Below are 13,926 nucleotides of genomic sequence, written 5' to 3'. Positions count from 1 at the left end.
TGAATTTAAAATGTCCTTTTTACAATTAAAAGTAAAAACAGTTCTATGATTAATTTAGTGATAATAATAGTAGCCCAGACTTGAAGTCCTAGATGGTACTGGCTGCTACTACTGACTCTGGAAGACTGTTCCAAAGCCGTATTGCACTTGGGAAGAAGGAGCCCTTGTGAAGTAGAAGTCTTGAATGCAGGACGATGAAACACATGCTGTGACTTCTTGTTGACGTGATATTTGTCCTGGTTAAATATGGAACTGATGGAATAGCAATAAGTTGATACACTACTTTATAGAGTATAACTGACTTACTGGTCTCGCGACATTGGCCAGGATAAACGTTCAAGCATGGCTGTAACACTGCTGGTACGTCTATAATCCCCTGTTCGACCTTGTTGATGTTAGTCTGTGTATATGGATCCCATACAGAGGAGGCGTATTCTGTTATTGGTCTAACTAATGATTTATAGCATATTTCTTTCACTGCAGGAGGACAACTATAAGTGTTTCTTCTTAGGAATGCCAAGGTGTTGTTAGCATTTTCTGGTAGTGATGTCTATATGTTTGTTCCAGGAAAGATCAGAAGAGATGTTAACCCCCAAATACTTTGCTGTATCTACTGTAGCTAAGGTTTTTCCATGGCTGTTGTATGTAGAAATTAATGGTTTTCTTTTCTTAGTTATTCAAATAACCTTGCACTTGTCTGGGTTAAATTCCATAAGCCATTTATCCCATATTTGAAGATTATCAAGATCTTTCTGTAGAATAGTGGCGTCTTCTGCTGACCTTATTACTCTATATAGTAGACAATCGTCTGGGAAAAGGCGTGCCATAGAAAAAACACAGTCTGGCATATCATTTATATACACAAGAAATAATAGAGGGCCAAGGACTGTACCTTGTGGAACCCCTAATGTTACAGGACTTCGGGAAGAATTTTGCCCTTCAAGTACGACTGACTGGTAACGTCCCATGAGGAAATCAACGATCCATTGGTGCAAGTTTCCACGTATACCATAACTATGTAGTTCAGCCAGTAGACGTTGGTGTGGCACCTTGTCGAATGCTTTGCTAAGTCCAGTAATACAACATCGACTTGACCTCCATTACCTAACGCATCTGCTAAATCCTGTATCGTGATAATGAGTTGTGACTCGCATGATCTTCATTTGCGGAATCCATGCTGTGCTTCACTCAAGATACTAAGTCTTTCTAAGTGTGAAATTATATGACTGTGTATTACATGTTCAAGCAATTTACAACATATAGATGTCAGGGACACAGGACGATAATTGGATGGTTTGCTTCAATCACCTTTTTTGAAAAGAGGCGTAATAAAAGCTTCTTTCCATTCTTCTGGAAGTTACCAGTATCTAACGAAATTTGAAAAATGAACACTAGAATGTCTACAACTTCTTCACAGACCCTTTTCAAAAATACTCCTGAGACATTGTCTGGTCCTGTAGCCTTATGAATGTTAATTTCTTTCAGTAGTTTAAGAATACCTTTTCTGTTTACTGAGATAGGTGGAATTTCACAAAATTGATTGTCAATGCTTGGAATGTTGCTTGTATCTTCCAACTAAAAACTGATGTAAACTGATTGTTAAGTACTTCAGCTTTAACTTTACTGTCACTGTTCATAATACCATAATTGTTCAAAGGTGCTACTCTACTGTAATCACACTTCTTGGACTTTATATAGCTATAGAATCTTTTTGGGTTACTTTTACTGTCTTCATCTAACATGTCATTAATACAGTCATTGTGTGCCTTCCTACACTCCTGCTGACATTTTTCTTATAGTTCTTAAACTTTGCCCAGTCTGAATTACTACCACTGGCTTTTGCTCTTTTATAGAATTTCCTTTTCTTGGCGGAACAACGTTTTACACTTCTATTCACCTAAGGTTGGCTAAATCGGGTTGACGTCAATTTGCCTGGCACAAACTTTTCATTTTTTCAATGAGTTCCTGTGTTTTACTAACAAATGAACTCCATAAAGAATCTGCATTTGTGTTAGTTTGTTTACTGTTTACGAAATCAGTACTAAATTCTGATAAGCTTGATCTTAAACCACACATGTCAGCTTTCTTCCATAAAAACACTTTCCTCTTCAAAGGTCGCTGGTACTTAACACTGATATCAGATTCAACTTGAACTATGTTATGGTCACTGACTCCTGCCTTTGAATGACAACTTTTCACTAATGATGGTCTATTGGTAGCAAATATATCAAGTATTGTATTATTCCGTGTAGGAAAATCAACTAATTGTTCTAAACCAGCATTTTCAAGTGTTGACAAAAATATTTCATTAATTTCCTTTTTGTACTGATTTCCAGAAATACTGTTCAATTTCCAATCAATATCTGGTAAATTTATGTCACCTACCAACCAAATTACTGCTTTTAGGATTAGAATTTATGATGTTTTCTCTGTCTGAACAAAAAATATTTATATAATCAGTGTCATTATTTGTTGGTCTACAACCATTGATGATTATATGGTTTGAGTGTTTACAATCAATTTGTACCGCAACTATTTCTGGGTCCGTATTTAAAGTAATCTGATTGCTAATGAGTGTCTTCTTCACGGCAGTCAACACCCCACCATATCCATCCTTGTGGTCTTTTCTATAAACCTCGTACTCATCTGGGATTACTTCACTACTATAAATATTTTGGTTCAGCCAAGTTTCTGATACCGCTATAGTGTCAGGTTTACTTTGCTCTATTTTTGCCCATAACACTTCTTTTATAGCTCTTATACTCTGCGTATATCCTGACTATCAAAAGCTATTAATTTTTGGTCTAAGTTTGTGAATACTTGAAAAATCAAATAAATGTGAAATAATAACAGTGCTAAAATGGACAACCCTGCATTTAATATGATTAATACAATCTGTGTCATCAGCACAAATGGAAATATATTGTCTAATTTTTTCTTCGCTCTTAATTTAGTACCTCAACAAGTTAAAAATACTGCACATGCACAATGCTATTATTATGTGGCGATTCGCACTACATTAAAAATAATTCAAGTCCTGTGTAGTGTGTAGTTCATCTGTTTTAATTTACTAAAGTTCCAGTATTTTAACACAACATAAATTTTATCTGGTTCACCAGATATGTGTTGGAACACCAAACACAAATTTAAATGCTTAAGTTCATGTGGAACACCACAAATAAAAATAGTAAAGTTAATCTTTATGAAGGAACACCTTCTACTTTGTCTTCTTAAAGTAAAGTGTAAGAATATGCTATTTAAAAATTAAAAGAAACATTATGTTAAAATATATGAAGGATTCTCATTGGTAAATGTGAAATGACATGTGACATTTTTACACATAGGGCTTAAGTAATTACTTAGTTATTATAACACAGTATTTGGCTGGTACAACAATGTACTTAATGATGAAACAGAAGAACAGGAAAAGCAACACAAAGCATTTTTATAAGTTGACAGCTTGGCTTCCTGGCTTAACAATCTTTCTGAGACTTTGAGAGAGCTTAACATAATCTGACACTTAAATGATTTTCTTAGTAAAAGAAAATGAAAATATTTCAATGATTGAAACAATCATAAGAATTTACAAAAACTAATTATTAAATCAACTTTGATTTAAAAGACAAACATTTTGATACTAAATATGTCAGTATTCTACAAATATAAATATTATTTGAAATTTTATAGAAAATGCAATGTATAAACAAGAGCTGTCACAGGAGACAGCGCGCTCGACTATTTCGATGCTGGATAGTGAAACTGGGCACATCTGAGGAAACTAGAGCTGTCACTGGAAAGTTTAATGACTCCAATTGTGGATGAAGATACTGCACAATAGCCTGAGTCTATGTCAAAAATATCAACTTAAAGTAATAAGAGAGGTAAAGATAAAATGTATCAAAACACTATATAAGTATATCCTAAGCAAAAAGGGGCATAATTTATTAAAAATTGGTGCCAGAGTTATGCAGCTTGTGTCATACAGTGTGGGTGATGATGTTGAGCAACTATTTTAAGTTTGAACCAAATCCATTCAGTAATAACAGAGACAGAGTGAAAGTGCATCAAAACTTTAACCTAAAATTCTAAGTAAAAAGGGGGTATAATTAATGAAAAATTGGTGCCAGAGTTATGCACCTTGCATCATATGGTTTGGGTGATGATGTTGAACAACTATTTTAAGTTTGAATCAAATCCATTCAGTAATAACAGAGACAGAGTGAAAGTGCATCAAAACTTTAACCTAAAATTCTAAGTAAAAGGGGAAATAATTCATGAAAAAATTGGTCCCAGAGTTATGCACCTTGTGTCATATAATAAGGGTAATGATGTTGAACAATTGTTTAAGTTTGAATCAGATCCATTCAGTAATAACAGAGATAGAGTGAAAGTGCATAAAACTTTAACCTGAAATTCTAAGTAAAAAGGGGAATAATTCATGAAAAATTGTGCCAGAGTTATGCATCTTGTGACATATGATGTTGGTGATGATGCTGAACAACCATTTTAAGTAGGAATCAAATCCATTCAGTAATAACAGAGGTAGAGTGAAAGTGCATAAAACTTTAACCTGAAATTCTAAGTAAAAAGGTGGAATAATTCATGAAAAAATGGTGCAAGAGTTATGCACCTTGTGTCATATAATGTGGGTGATGATGTTGAACAACTACTTTAAGTTTGAATAAAATCCATTCAGTAATAACAGAGATAGAGTGAAAGTGCATCAAAACTTTAACTTGAAAATCTAAGTGAAAAGGGGGGATAATTCATGAAATATTGGTGTCAGAGTTATGGCCCTTATGTCAGATGATGTGGATGATGATGAGGAATAAGTATTTCAAGTTTGAATCAAATCCATCAAGTAATTACAGAGATAAGTTGAAAAAAGAGAAAGTGCATCAAAACTTTAACCAAGGTGGGGACGGGGAAAGACGCCGCTGCCGCCGCCGCCGGGGCGAGTAGGATAGCTCTCCTTATACTTCATATAGTCGAGCTAAAAATGACGATTATTTGCTTCATAATACTATACCATCAAACTCAGGTCACAGTGTCATCATAAAACTTTATATAAATACAGTCTTCTTTCATAGACTGGAAGAAGAACAAACAAACAAATGACTCTGATCAAACAACTGCATGAAAAATGCCATTACTATTGTGTCCAGAAACTGATCCTGTCTGGATACTACACTGACTTCAAATCACTTGTCCCTCACCGACATGAGTTCCAGTTTCACTCGACCTGCGTTGAATTCTGCCCTACGAAAGATATGTGGTTATATATCCAGGTGCCCGCTTGTGCGGAGGGGCACCTGGGTCCTCCATGGTGACGGCATCAAAGCAAAGTCGCCATATAACATATAATTGTGTCAATGCGACTTTAAACCCAACAACATGTCTGAATACTGGTTCCCAGCCATTACAGTAACACATGTATGTACTGGCCAGGTAACATTGCTTGATGCTTGTTGTTGCTGGATTCATTAATGCTTTAGCCAGCCATGTTTCTCTGTATAAATAGGTAATAAAGATAAAAAAATGTAACATTTTGTCTAACAGACACATGATGTGAACTGTATAATAATGCTGTCTTGTCCTAAGAGCCAGAATATTTCTGAAGGAATGGAGCATATCACTAGAGACAATGTAGTAATATTATCATTACATCATGTGCATGTTGCATTGCCTGTATGGCATTAATGGATATTTCCCAGCATACCTTGGGAGTCCTCTTCAAGTCTGGCAGCTTTTATACTGTAACAATTTATACTAAATCTGCATAGTACCTGTGTTAATATTGTTACAGGAACGTATGCTGTGCATAGTACAATTATATTGTTTCAATTTCACTGAGGCTGTTATTGTTTTTTGGCAGCGGCGAGTATATGGGATACACTTTTATTTTGGACCATGTAAAGATAGTTATGAATAGTTTAGAAACGATAATTGAACACAGTGAATAGTTTGTTAAAGGACCCCAGATATTGCACAACAGATTTTAGTGAATAAACAAAAAATGGCAAAAAGAAAACATAAAAAATGATGTAATGCAACTTATTATGTGATATAAAACAATGTTATTTGTCATTCCTCTCCTTATTTGTAGAGCAGAATTTTTTTTTTTTTTTAAAATATCGTCAAAATGTTGATCCGATTTATTGATAAGGGAGGCTACTCTGAGTCAAGACCTTAGTATGACCTACTTACCTGATACAATGGTATAGCGCTCTCTCATATTCTATAAATAGAACACACTGCAGATATACCATAATGCAACGGGTGAATTGCGGACAAGGGAGCATTGTTTATATATATTACGCATGTATTTTACATTAACATTTCAGTAAACTTCGAAGAGAATTAAAAATATTAAAATATGGAAAATTACACTTTGCCTGCATAATATTCCTTGAAAAACCTGTTAACAAATTAAAGAAAGGAATCAATAAGCATATATATTGAAAAGAACATAGAAAGTACCACAGTCAACGTATTTTTAATCTTTTGTCTGATAGGTATAGTGATGTAATTTCAGAATGCGCACATTTTTGCAGATTCCTTTAACAGTTGTATATTTAAAAATAATTGTTATGGTTACCTTAACTTTGAGGCATAGAGTTTCCCATTTGTGATCACATGTTCAACTGGTCAGAATATTTCTAAATATTTTATAAACTCATCTTGATTCTAACCTTTGACTTTCATTCCTATTTGTTGCTTATGATACATACATGTACTCATTGTTTACTACAGATATTCACTGTGAACTAAGGTGTGCAATAAAGGGCCATTATTTGCCTGAATTTGTCAGTGACAAGTTAATACTTCATTAAAATATGGTTAGATCGGAATATCAAAAGCCAAGGGACCATAACTTATCAAAGCATCAGTGACTTTCAAATAGATTTCTTTGTTGAATTTATATTTTCTTCAATTTTATATGACTTGTCAGTTGCTCTGGTTGTATTATATCTTGTTTCTTGTTTCTTTTTTTTTTTACTTTTATAGATAGTTTGTTTTTGTATCTGTCCATTCCTCTCTAACTTATAAAAAAAGATTTTTATTAAAACATTTTCTACACTTTGGCAGTGTGTTATTATCTTGCTAAATTTCTCCTAATATTAGATTTGAATCCAGACACTGACATATTCCTAGTAGCCTTACGGTTCAACCAAAGAGGACTTCAGGTTTACCGTCCAAATAAACTGAATTCTATGATATTCCAAAAGTATATAAAAAAGGTTCATGACATTTGCTTTGTGTACAGGGGCAATATAGAGATTATGCATGTTATATCATTCTTTTCTTGGACAAAAATTTTGGTTGCTTTGACAACGGAAACAGTAAAATGCTGTGTATAATCTGTATCCTGAAATCTATAATGTAGGTGACTAAGGTCCATAAAACTTTATCAGTGAATAGAAAACACTCATTACATTATGATAATAAAAATAATGGTTTCTGTGAACCACAACCTTTCAACATTTCCTCATTTCTCAACAAACTGCATTTATGTGAAACTTCATACACATGCTCCTGCATATAAGAACTTTCCACTGGTGCTGACCTTAGTTGGTGAAATAATTACTTTATTTTGTATGTAAAGGGACCACCTACTCGCAATGTCAATGTCATTGCAGGTAGAGGGTTTGTATTGCATGGTAATACTTTTTTATCATGTTTATTCTTGACTGTTTTTTTAACAGTTTTTAACATATATTGTATTATGTGCTAATACTGATAATTTGTACCCAGTCAGTCTAATACAGTATTAATGATTAGGTAATTTCTCATATTGCAATAAATGTACTTCAGACACAACACTTGGTGGTGTCTTTGATGCTTGCATCAATGAATTTCCTTGTCTGTTACTTGGAATCCCTGGCAGAACTCTATAGGTTCAGTTAAGGATGCTGCCACCTCTCTACCATAAAACCCTCTTCAGTTTGCAATTACTTTATCATTTGATATATTATGATTTCTTACTCCAATGCAACAACAGAGAAAGCCATTACCTAAATTTTGCACTGAAGTGACAATTAATTAATTATGTGAAACAAAACAAACACATCAAAGGGGGTTAATCAGACTTTGGTCTAGGACTGGATTTGTTCAAAACTTTTATCGACTGATCACTTACATCGATTTGTGTTCATTGACTGCTTAATATACACATTACATTTTCACTGGAGGTACTTTTAGAACTTGATTTTCCTACCAAGACTGAGTTGTTTTAAGGTAAGTATAAATTAAATAAACAATTACTCTGCCTAAAGAATGATAAGAGGATAAGAACTATTATATCATATTTGCCATAGATTTACATTGACAATTATTATGCTTTGCTGAAATTCGTTAGAAATTTAAGTTTGTAAACTGTTGGCTATCTTGGTTAATAATCATCCGAGACAGTGTACCTCAGTATTTAGTAATGATATAATACAATGTACCAAGTACATAATAATGATTCAAGACAGTGTACCTTAGTACTTAATAATGATCAAAGACTGTACCTAAGTATGTAATAATGATCCAAGACAATGTACAACAGTACTTAATAATGATTTAAGTCAACCTGTACCCCAGTACTTAATAATGATCCATGACAGTGTACCTCAATACATAAAAATTATTCAAGGTAGTGTACCCAGTACTTGATAATGATCCACTGGACAGTGTACCCCAGTACTTAATAATGATCCATGACAGCATACCTCAGTACTTATTTATGATTCAAGACAGTGAACCTTAGCACATAATAATGATACAAGACAGTGTACTGCAGAACATAATAATAATCCAACACAGTGTACCTCAGGTTAAGACCTCACAATTTATCTTATGATTCCTTGATGTCCTGATCAACCAGATTATCAGCAATAGTAATACATTATAGTCCAAAAACCTATTTATTACAACCTTTCCACTGAATTACTATATACATTTGCACAGTAAAAGAATAAACTATAAAGCAGCATTGCTAACATTTTCTTTAAATTTTATGATATTTCTTCTCAGATACAACAGGCAAACTAGAGATGCTTTTGAGAAAAGCTCATGTCTCCCACAACTGCCCCTATGAAAAATGTTAGTTTCTCTAGATGTTTTAGACGAGTGGATCCAATTAGATGGTCTGGATGAGTGGATCCAATCAGTAATTCAAGGGCCATAAATCAAAAGTGCCTGGGCGGATTTGGCTAGTTATCAAACTTGGGTAAGGTCTCATGGCCAAACACATTTTGTTCAAGTTTGGTGAAGATCGGATAAGAAATGTTCGACTTAGAGAGCGGACAAGAGTAAACAGACGGATTTTTTTGGTAATTCAAGGCAGTAACTCTAAAATACCTGGACCGATTTGGCTAGTTATCGAACTTGGCTGAGGTCTCATGGTCAAACACATTTTGTTAAAAAAAAAAAACAAAGAAAAATATCAAACAGGGAGTGCCATGCACCAAAAGCGCAGCCTCCTCAAAACGAACCCCCCAGCACGCAAACGCGTGCACCACACACACACTCAAAGCTTACACATCAGGACAAAACGAACAACACACACACACACACACACACACCCAAAGCCAACACATAAGGACAAGACGAACAATAAGCATACACACACGTGCGCACACAAAGTCAACACACAAGGACAAAACGAACAAACAAAGGAACACAGTGGGGAACCGCCTTGGAACGGTCAGTGGCAAAAACACCACTGGGGAGCTTAAACCGGTTTATGGTGCACACCCAACCTCACTCTTACCCCCACCATGTTCCAAAGACATGGGACAGTGTAAATAAAAGTAATCCCCTCCAGGTGAATCTCTAACACACGTAATATAGTTTGGTGAAGATCGGATGAGAAATGTTCAACTTAGAGTGCGGACAAGAGTAAAAAGGCCGATTTTTTCGATAATTCAAGGGCCGTAACTCCAAACTGCCTGGACCGGTTTGGCTAGTTATCGAACTTGGCCGAGGTCTCATGGTCAAACACATTTTGTTCAAGTTTGGTGAAGATTGGATGAGAAATGTTTGATTAAGAGTGCGGACATGAGTAAAAAGGCCAATTTTTCCATAATTCAATGGCCGTAACTCTAAAATGCCTGGACCGATTTGGCTAGTTATCGAACCTGGCCGAGGTCTCATGGTCAAACACATTTTATTCAAGTTTGGTGAAGATCAGATGAGAAATGTTCGACTTAGAGTGCAGACAAGAGTAAAATGGCCGATTTTTCGATAATTCAAGGGCCGTAACTCTAAAATGCCTGGACTGATTTGGCTAGTTATCGAACCTGGCCGAGGTCTCATGGTCAAACACATATTATTCAAGTTTGGTGAAGATCAGATGAGAAATGTTCGACTTCGAGTGCAGACAAGAGTAAAAAGGCCGATTTTTCGATAATTCAAGGGCCGTAACTCCAAAATGTCTGGACCGGTTTGGCTAGTTATCGAACTTGGCCAAAGTCTCATGGTCAAACACATTTTGTTCAAGTTTGGTGAAGATCCGATGAGAAATGTTTGATTAAGAGTTTGGATATGAGTAAAAAGGCCAATTTTTCGATAATTCAAGGGCCGTAACTCCAAAATGCCTGGACCGATTTGGCTAGTTATCGAACTTGGCCGAGGTCTCATGGTCAAACACATTTTGTTCAAGTTTGGTGAAGATTAAATGAGAAATATTCGAATTAGAGTGCGGACAAGAGTAAAAAGACCGATTTCTGGTAATTCAAGGGCCATAACTCCAAGACGCCTGGACCGATTTGGCTAGTTATTGAACTTGGCCGAGGTCTTATGGTCAAACACATTTGGTTCAAGTTTGGTAAAAATCGGCTGAGAAATGTTCGACTTAGAGTGCAGACAAGCTTTGTGACAGACAGACACACAGACAGACTGGAGTAAATCAATATGTCTCCCACACCACTGTGTGGTGGGAGACATAATTAGACTACCTACCCATCTATAAATAAAAGTTAACTTACCAGGTCTTTCTATCATTCCACTCTTACAGAACACAGCAAAGAAGTGCCAAAACTAGGTATAAAATTGTCATAAACCTCCCTTTTATAAAATGATTTATGATTATGTAACGCCTATAAAAAGCACTTAATCCAGAGACATTGATTCTGTCTGGTTTGTTTTCCTCTCCTTCCTTTAAGTGACCAAAGAACTTTATTAAAACACCTTTAAAACACTTTTAAAACAATCAACTTCCCAATGTTGTAGAAAAAAAAATTCAATTTTTTTTCAACCCAAGCACACTGTCAAAGTTTCAACAAGTTCTGCTAATATCCCAAATGAATAGAACTTGTTTAACTAGTTTTCTCTCACATAAAACTTTATCCAAAAAGCATCCAGTTATATCAGAATTCCAGAATCATCAATGATAAAGATGAAATCACAGAATATTGTGTTTTAGTAACAGCAGGCTATTATCTACAGTATTATGATGAAAAGAAAACTACCAGTATGTTCTAATCGCTGAACAGTAGTTTGGTTTTGTCCTGTTTGATAACTTATTGCCAGACGCTGCAGTTTTAACCAATAGACTGCTGACTTGCACCGAGGTCTTAATTTTGATACTTTATATCCCACCACTCAAAGTCCTGCCAATTTGTAATTAACAGAGATAACAGAATCAAAGCACTAGTTAAAAGAACTTCTTGATAATTAATGTTAAAGTATTTATTATGATTATAAAACAAGCCTAGTAACATCAAAATGTCACATCATAATTTGGCTTGTCTGCAGCAAATTAAAATGCGAATTCTTAAAAACCAATTTCATGCAAATTTTGTCTACCACAACCATAGACAAATGAAAGTATAAACTACATTTCTGCGTCAAGCTTACGTATACGTTTAACTTTTTTAAGTTATCAGGTCTAAATCTTCCTTTTTTCACAAGTGATTTTCTGATATCAAGCTAAAATTATGATGTTATTTAAATCACATAAAGTCTTACAGCTTAATACAAACATCCAGCTGTTACCTGTATCTAAAAAAATAAGCATTTAATATCAAATTAATGTGATGATAGATTATACAGTAATTTTTTTATCCCTCAAGATGGTTATCTGATATGATTAGAGAATATTTCAATCTCTAATCACTGATAGCAATCGGTATATATTATAAGAAAGAATAATGAAAGAAAGAATTACAGTAAAAAAGAACAATGAAAGTTTTGATTGAAATGATTTAACATTATTTAGTACAATAAACTCATAATTAAGCGGATAAAATGTCTGTCGTTATAATTATATTTCAGCGTAAGTCAAATTAATCTGTTTGTAAAACCTCAACATTTTACCTTAAGAGAGGAAACAGCGAGGCAGAAATAAGAAAGATAGTTTGTCTGAAACTCTAATTATGTAAATCATCATAATGTTTTATTCTTAAAAATCATAAATATATTATACATCATCACCAGGACATATGACACAACTAATATAGTTATCATAACCACAATATTGTTTATACAACTTTTACTACTTTAAACAATATTTTCATCTCAAGGATCATCATCATCATCATTGTCATTGTCGCCGTCGTCATCATCATCATCATCATCATTATCATCTCAACTGATTGTCTCACTGTAAACTCCTCTTAAATTGTAATATCCTTTTAACTTAACTTAAATTTAGTTTAATGCAACTGCTGAATGGCTTTTAAATGAATTGAAATATTTTAACAGTCTCTATCAAAATGAAAGTTGATAATTGTAAAAGAGCTGGGAAAATATCTTAATTCTAATACTATTTTATCTGAAAGATCTGATCAATTCAAAAAGACTCCAAATTCTGGTTTCCAGTCAGAGCATTTAAAATAAATGTAAAAATCCTGATTGAATTCTATCATATACTGAAAACAAGTGCAATGCCTGCCCAACCCGCAAAAACAAAACAATTATCTTCCCTCTGTGCAAAAAATCTAAGCCTAAAAACTACAATACATGACGAAAATCATAGAAGCATGTTTGTTTCAAATATAGTTATAATTCCTGTTATGAGCCCTAAATCTGGCTGGAAGTTCATTTTAATTGTTTAAAATTTGCCAAAACAAACAGACATGTTGTAGCATTTTCTTGGCTTATTATATATATCCAGAGGGATATCTCAATTTGTCCTTTTCTTTTTAACTTAGGTTCGGAACTGGGCTATGATTTTGAGGCAAATAGTGGAAGAATACCTGAACTATGTATGACTGAATGGACGAGTCCTTGTAGAATTTGTTACACTTACAGTGTGTGGTAATTCTGCAAGTAAACATTTTCAGAAGGTGAAATCTGATAACAACAAAGCAACCAGTTATTTTTAAGGTATAATATGAATTAAGGCACTGCCTCATTCGAGAATTGATCCGACTTCAACTCATCCCATAACATTTTAAAAGAACTGTCTAATGACAGAACGGAATGACAAATTTTTTTAAATTCGATATTAAATATCTCATTTGGTATATCGCATGTTACCGTAGAGTGATCGATCCCAATTTTCGCCGCTACGTGTAGGATTGATTACCTATTATTCTAACACAACCAGCAAATAACCTACATACATGTAGAGCAAAATCTATCTCGGGTTATTCTGCAATAAACCACTCGCGTGCAATGACTTCATCTGATCCAGGTGCATAGCACAGTCGTAAAAAGTAGTTACCATTTTTTCTAACACTGTTGATACTAGTATGTCGTGTTAGAATTGAAATAACAAATTCCAAAGTGTGGTTTATTGTAGAATAACCCTAGTTTTTTCTTCTTATGCGAAACAATATATCACTCAGGCCTACGGCCTTCGTGATATATTCTTATGCATAAGAACTCAAAACACGGGTTATTCTACGATAAACCACACTTGGGAACTTATTATTTCTTAAATTTAAAGGTAGATTTTGAATAAAAACTACACTGCCCATATTGTATTGTATTAAA

General features: G+C 34.3%; 1 protein-coding gene across 6 annotated transcripts in view; it reads right to left on the bottom strand.

The window, feature by feature from the left end:
* Positions 1–13,926, bottom strand: part of LOC123560653 (thrombospondin type-1 domain-containing protein 7A-like) — a 443,009-nt gene that overhangs the window by 360,984 nt on the left and 68,099 nt on the right. Inside the window, exon 1 of one of the 6 annotated variants that reach the window (XM_053553303.1) lies at positions 10,974–11,527. The exons of the other annotated variants lie outside the window; for them this stretch is intronic. The gene's annotated coding sequence lies outside the window, so the exon portion shown is untranslated. Of the gene's footprint in view, positions 1–10,973; positions 11,528–13,926 lie in introns of those variants that run through there. 6 annotated transcript variants of the gene reach the window in all.

Source organism: Mercenaria mercenaria, chromosome 10 (assembly GCF_021730395.1).
Source record: "Mercenaria mercenaria strain notata chromosome 10, MADL_Memer_1, whole genome shotgun sequence".
Lineage (NCBI taxonomy): Eukaryota > Metazoa > Mollusca > Bivalvia > Venerida > Veneridae > Mercenaria > Mercenaria mercenaria.
Note: the sequence above shows the minus strand (reverse complement) of the source record. Positions and strands in the feature narration are given on the sequence as shown.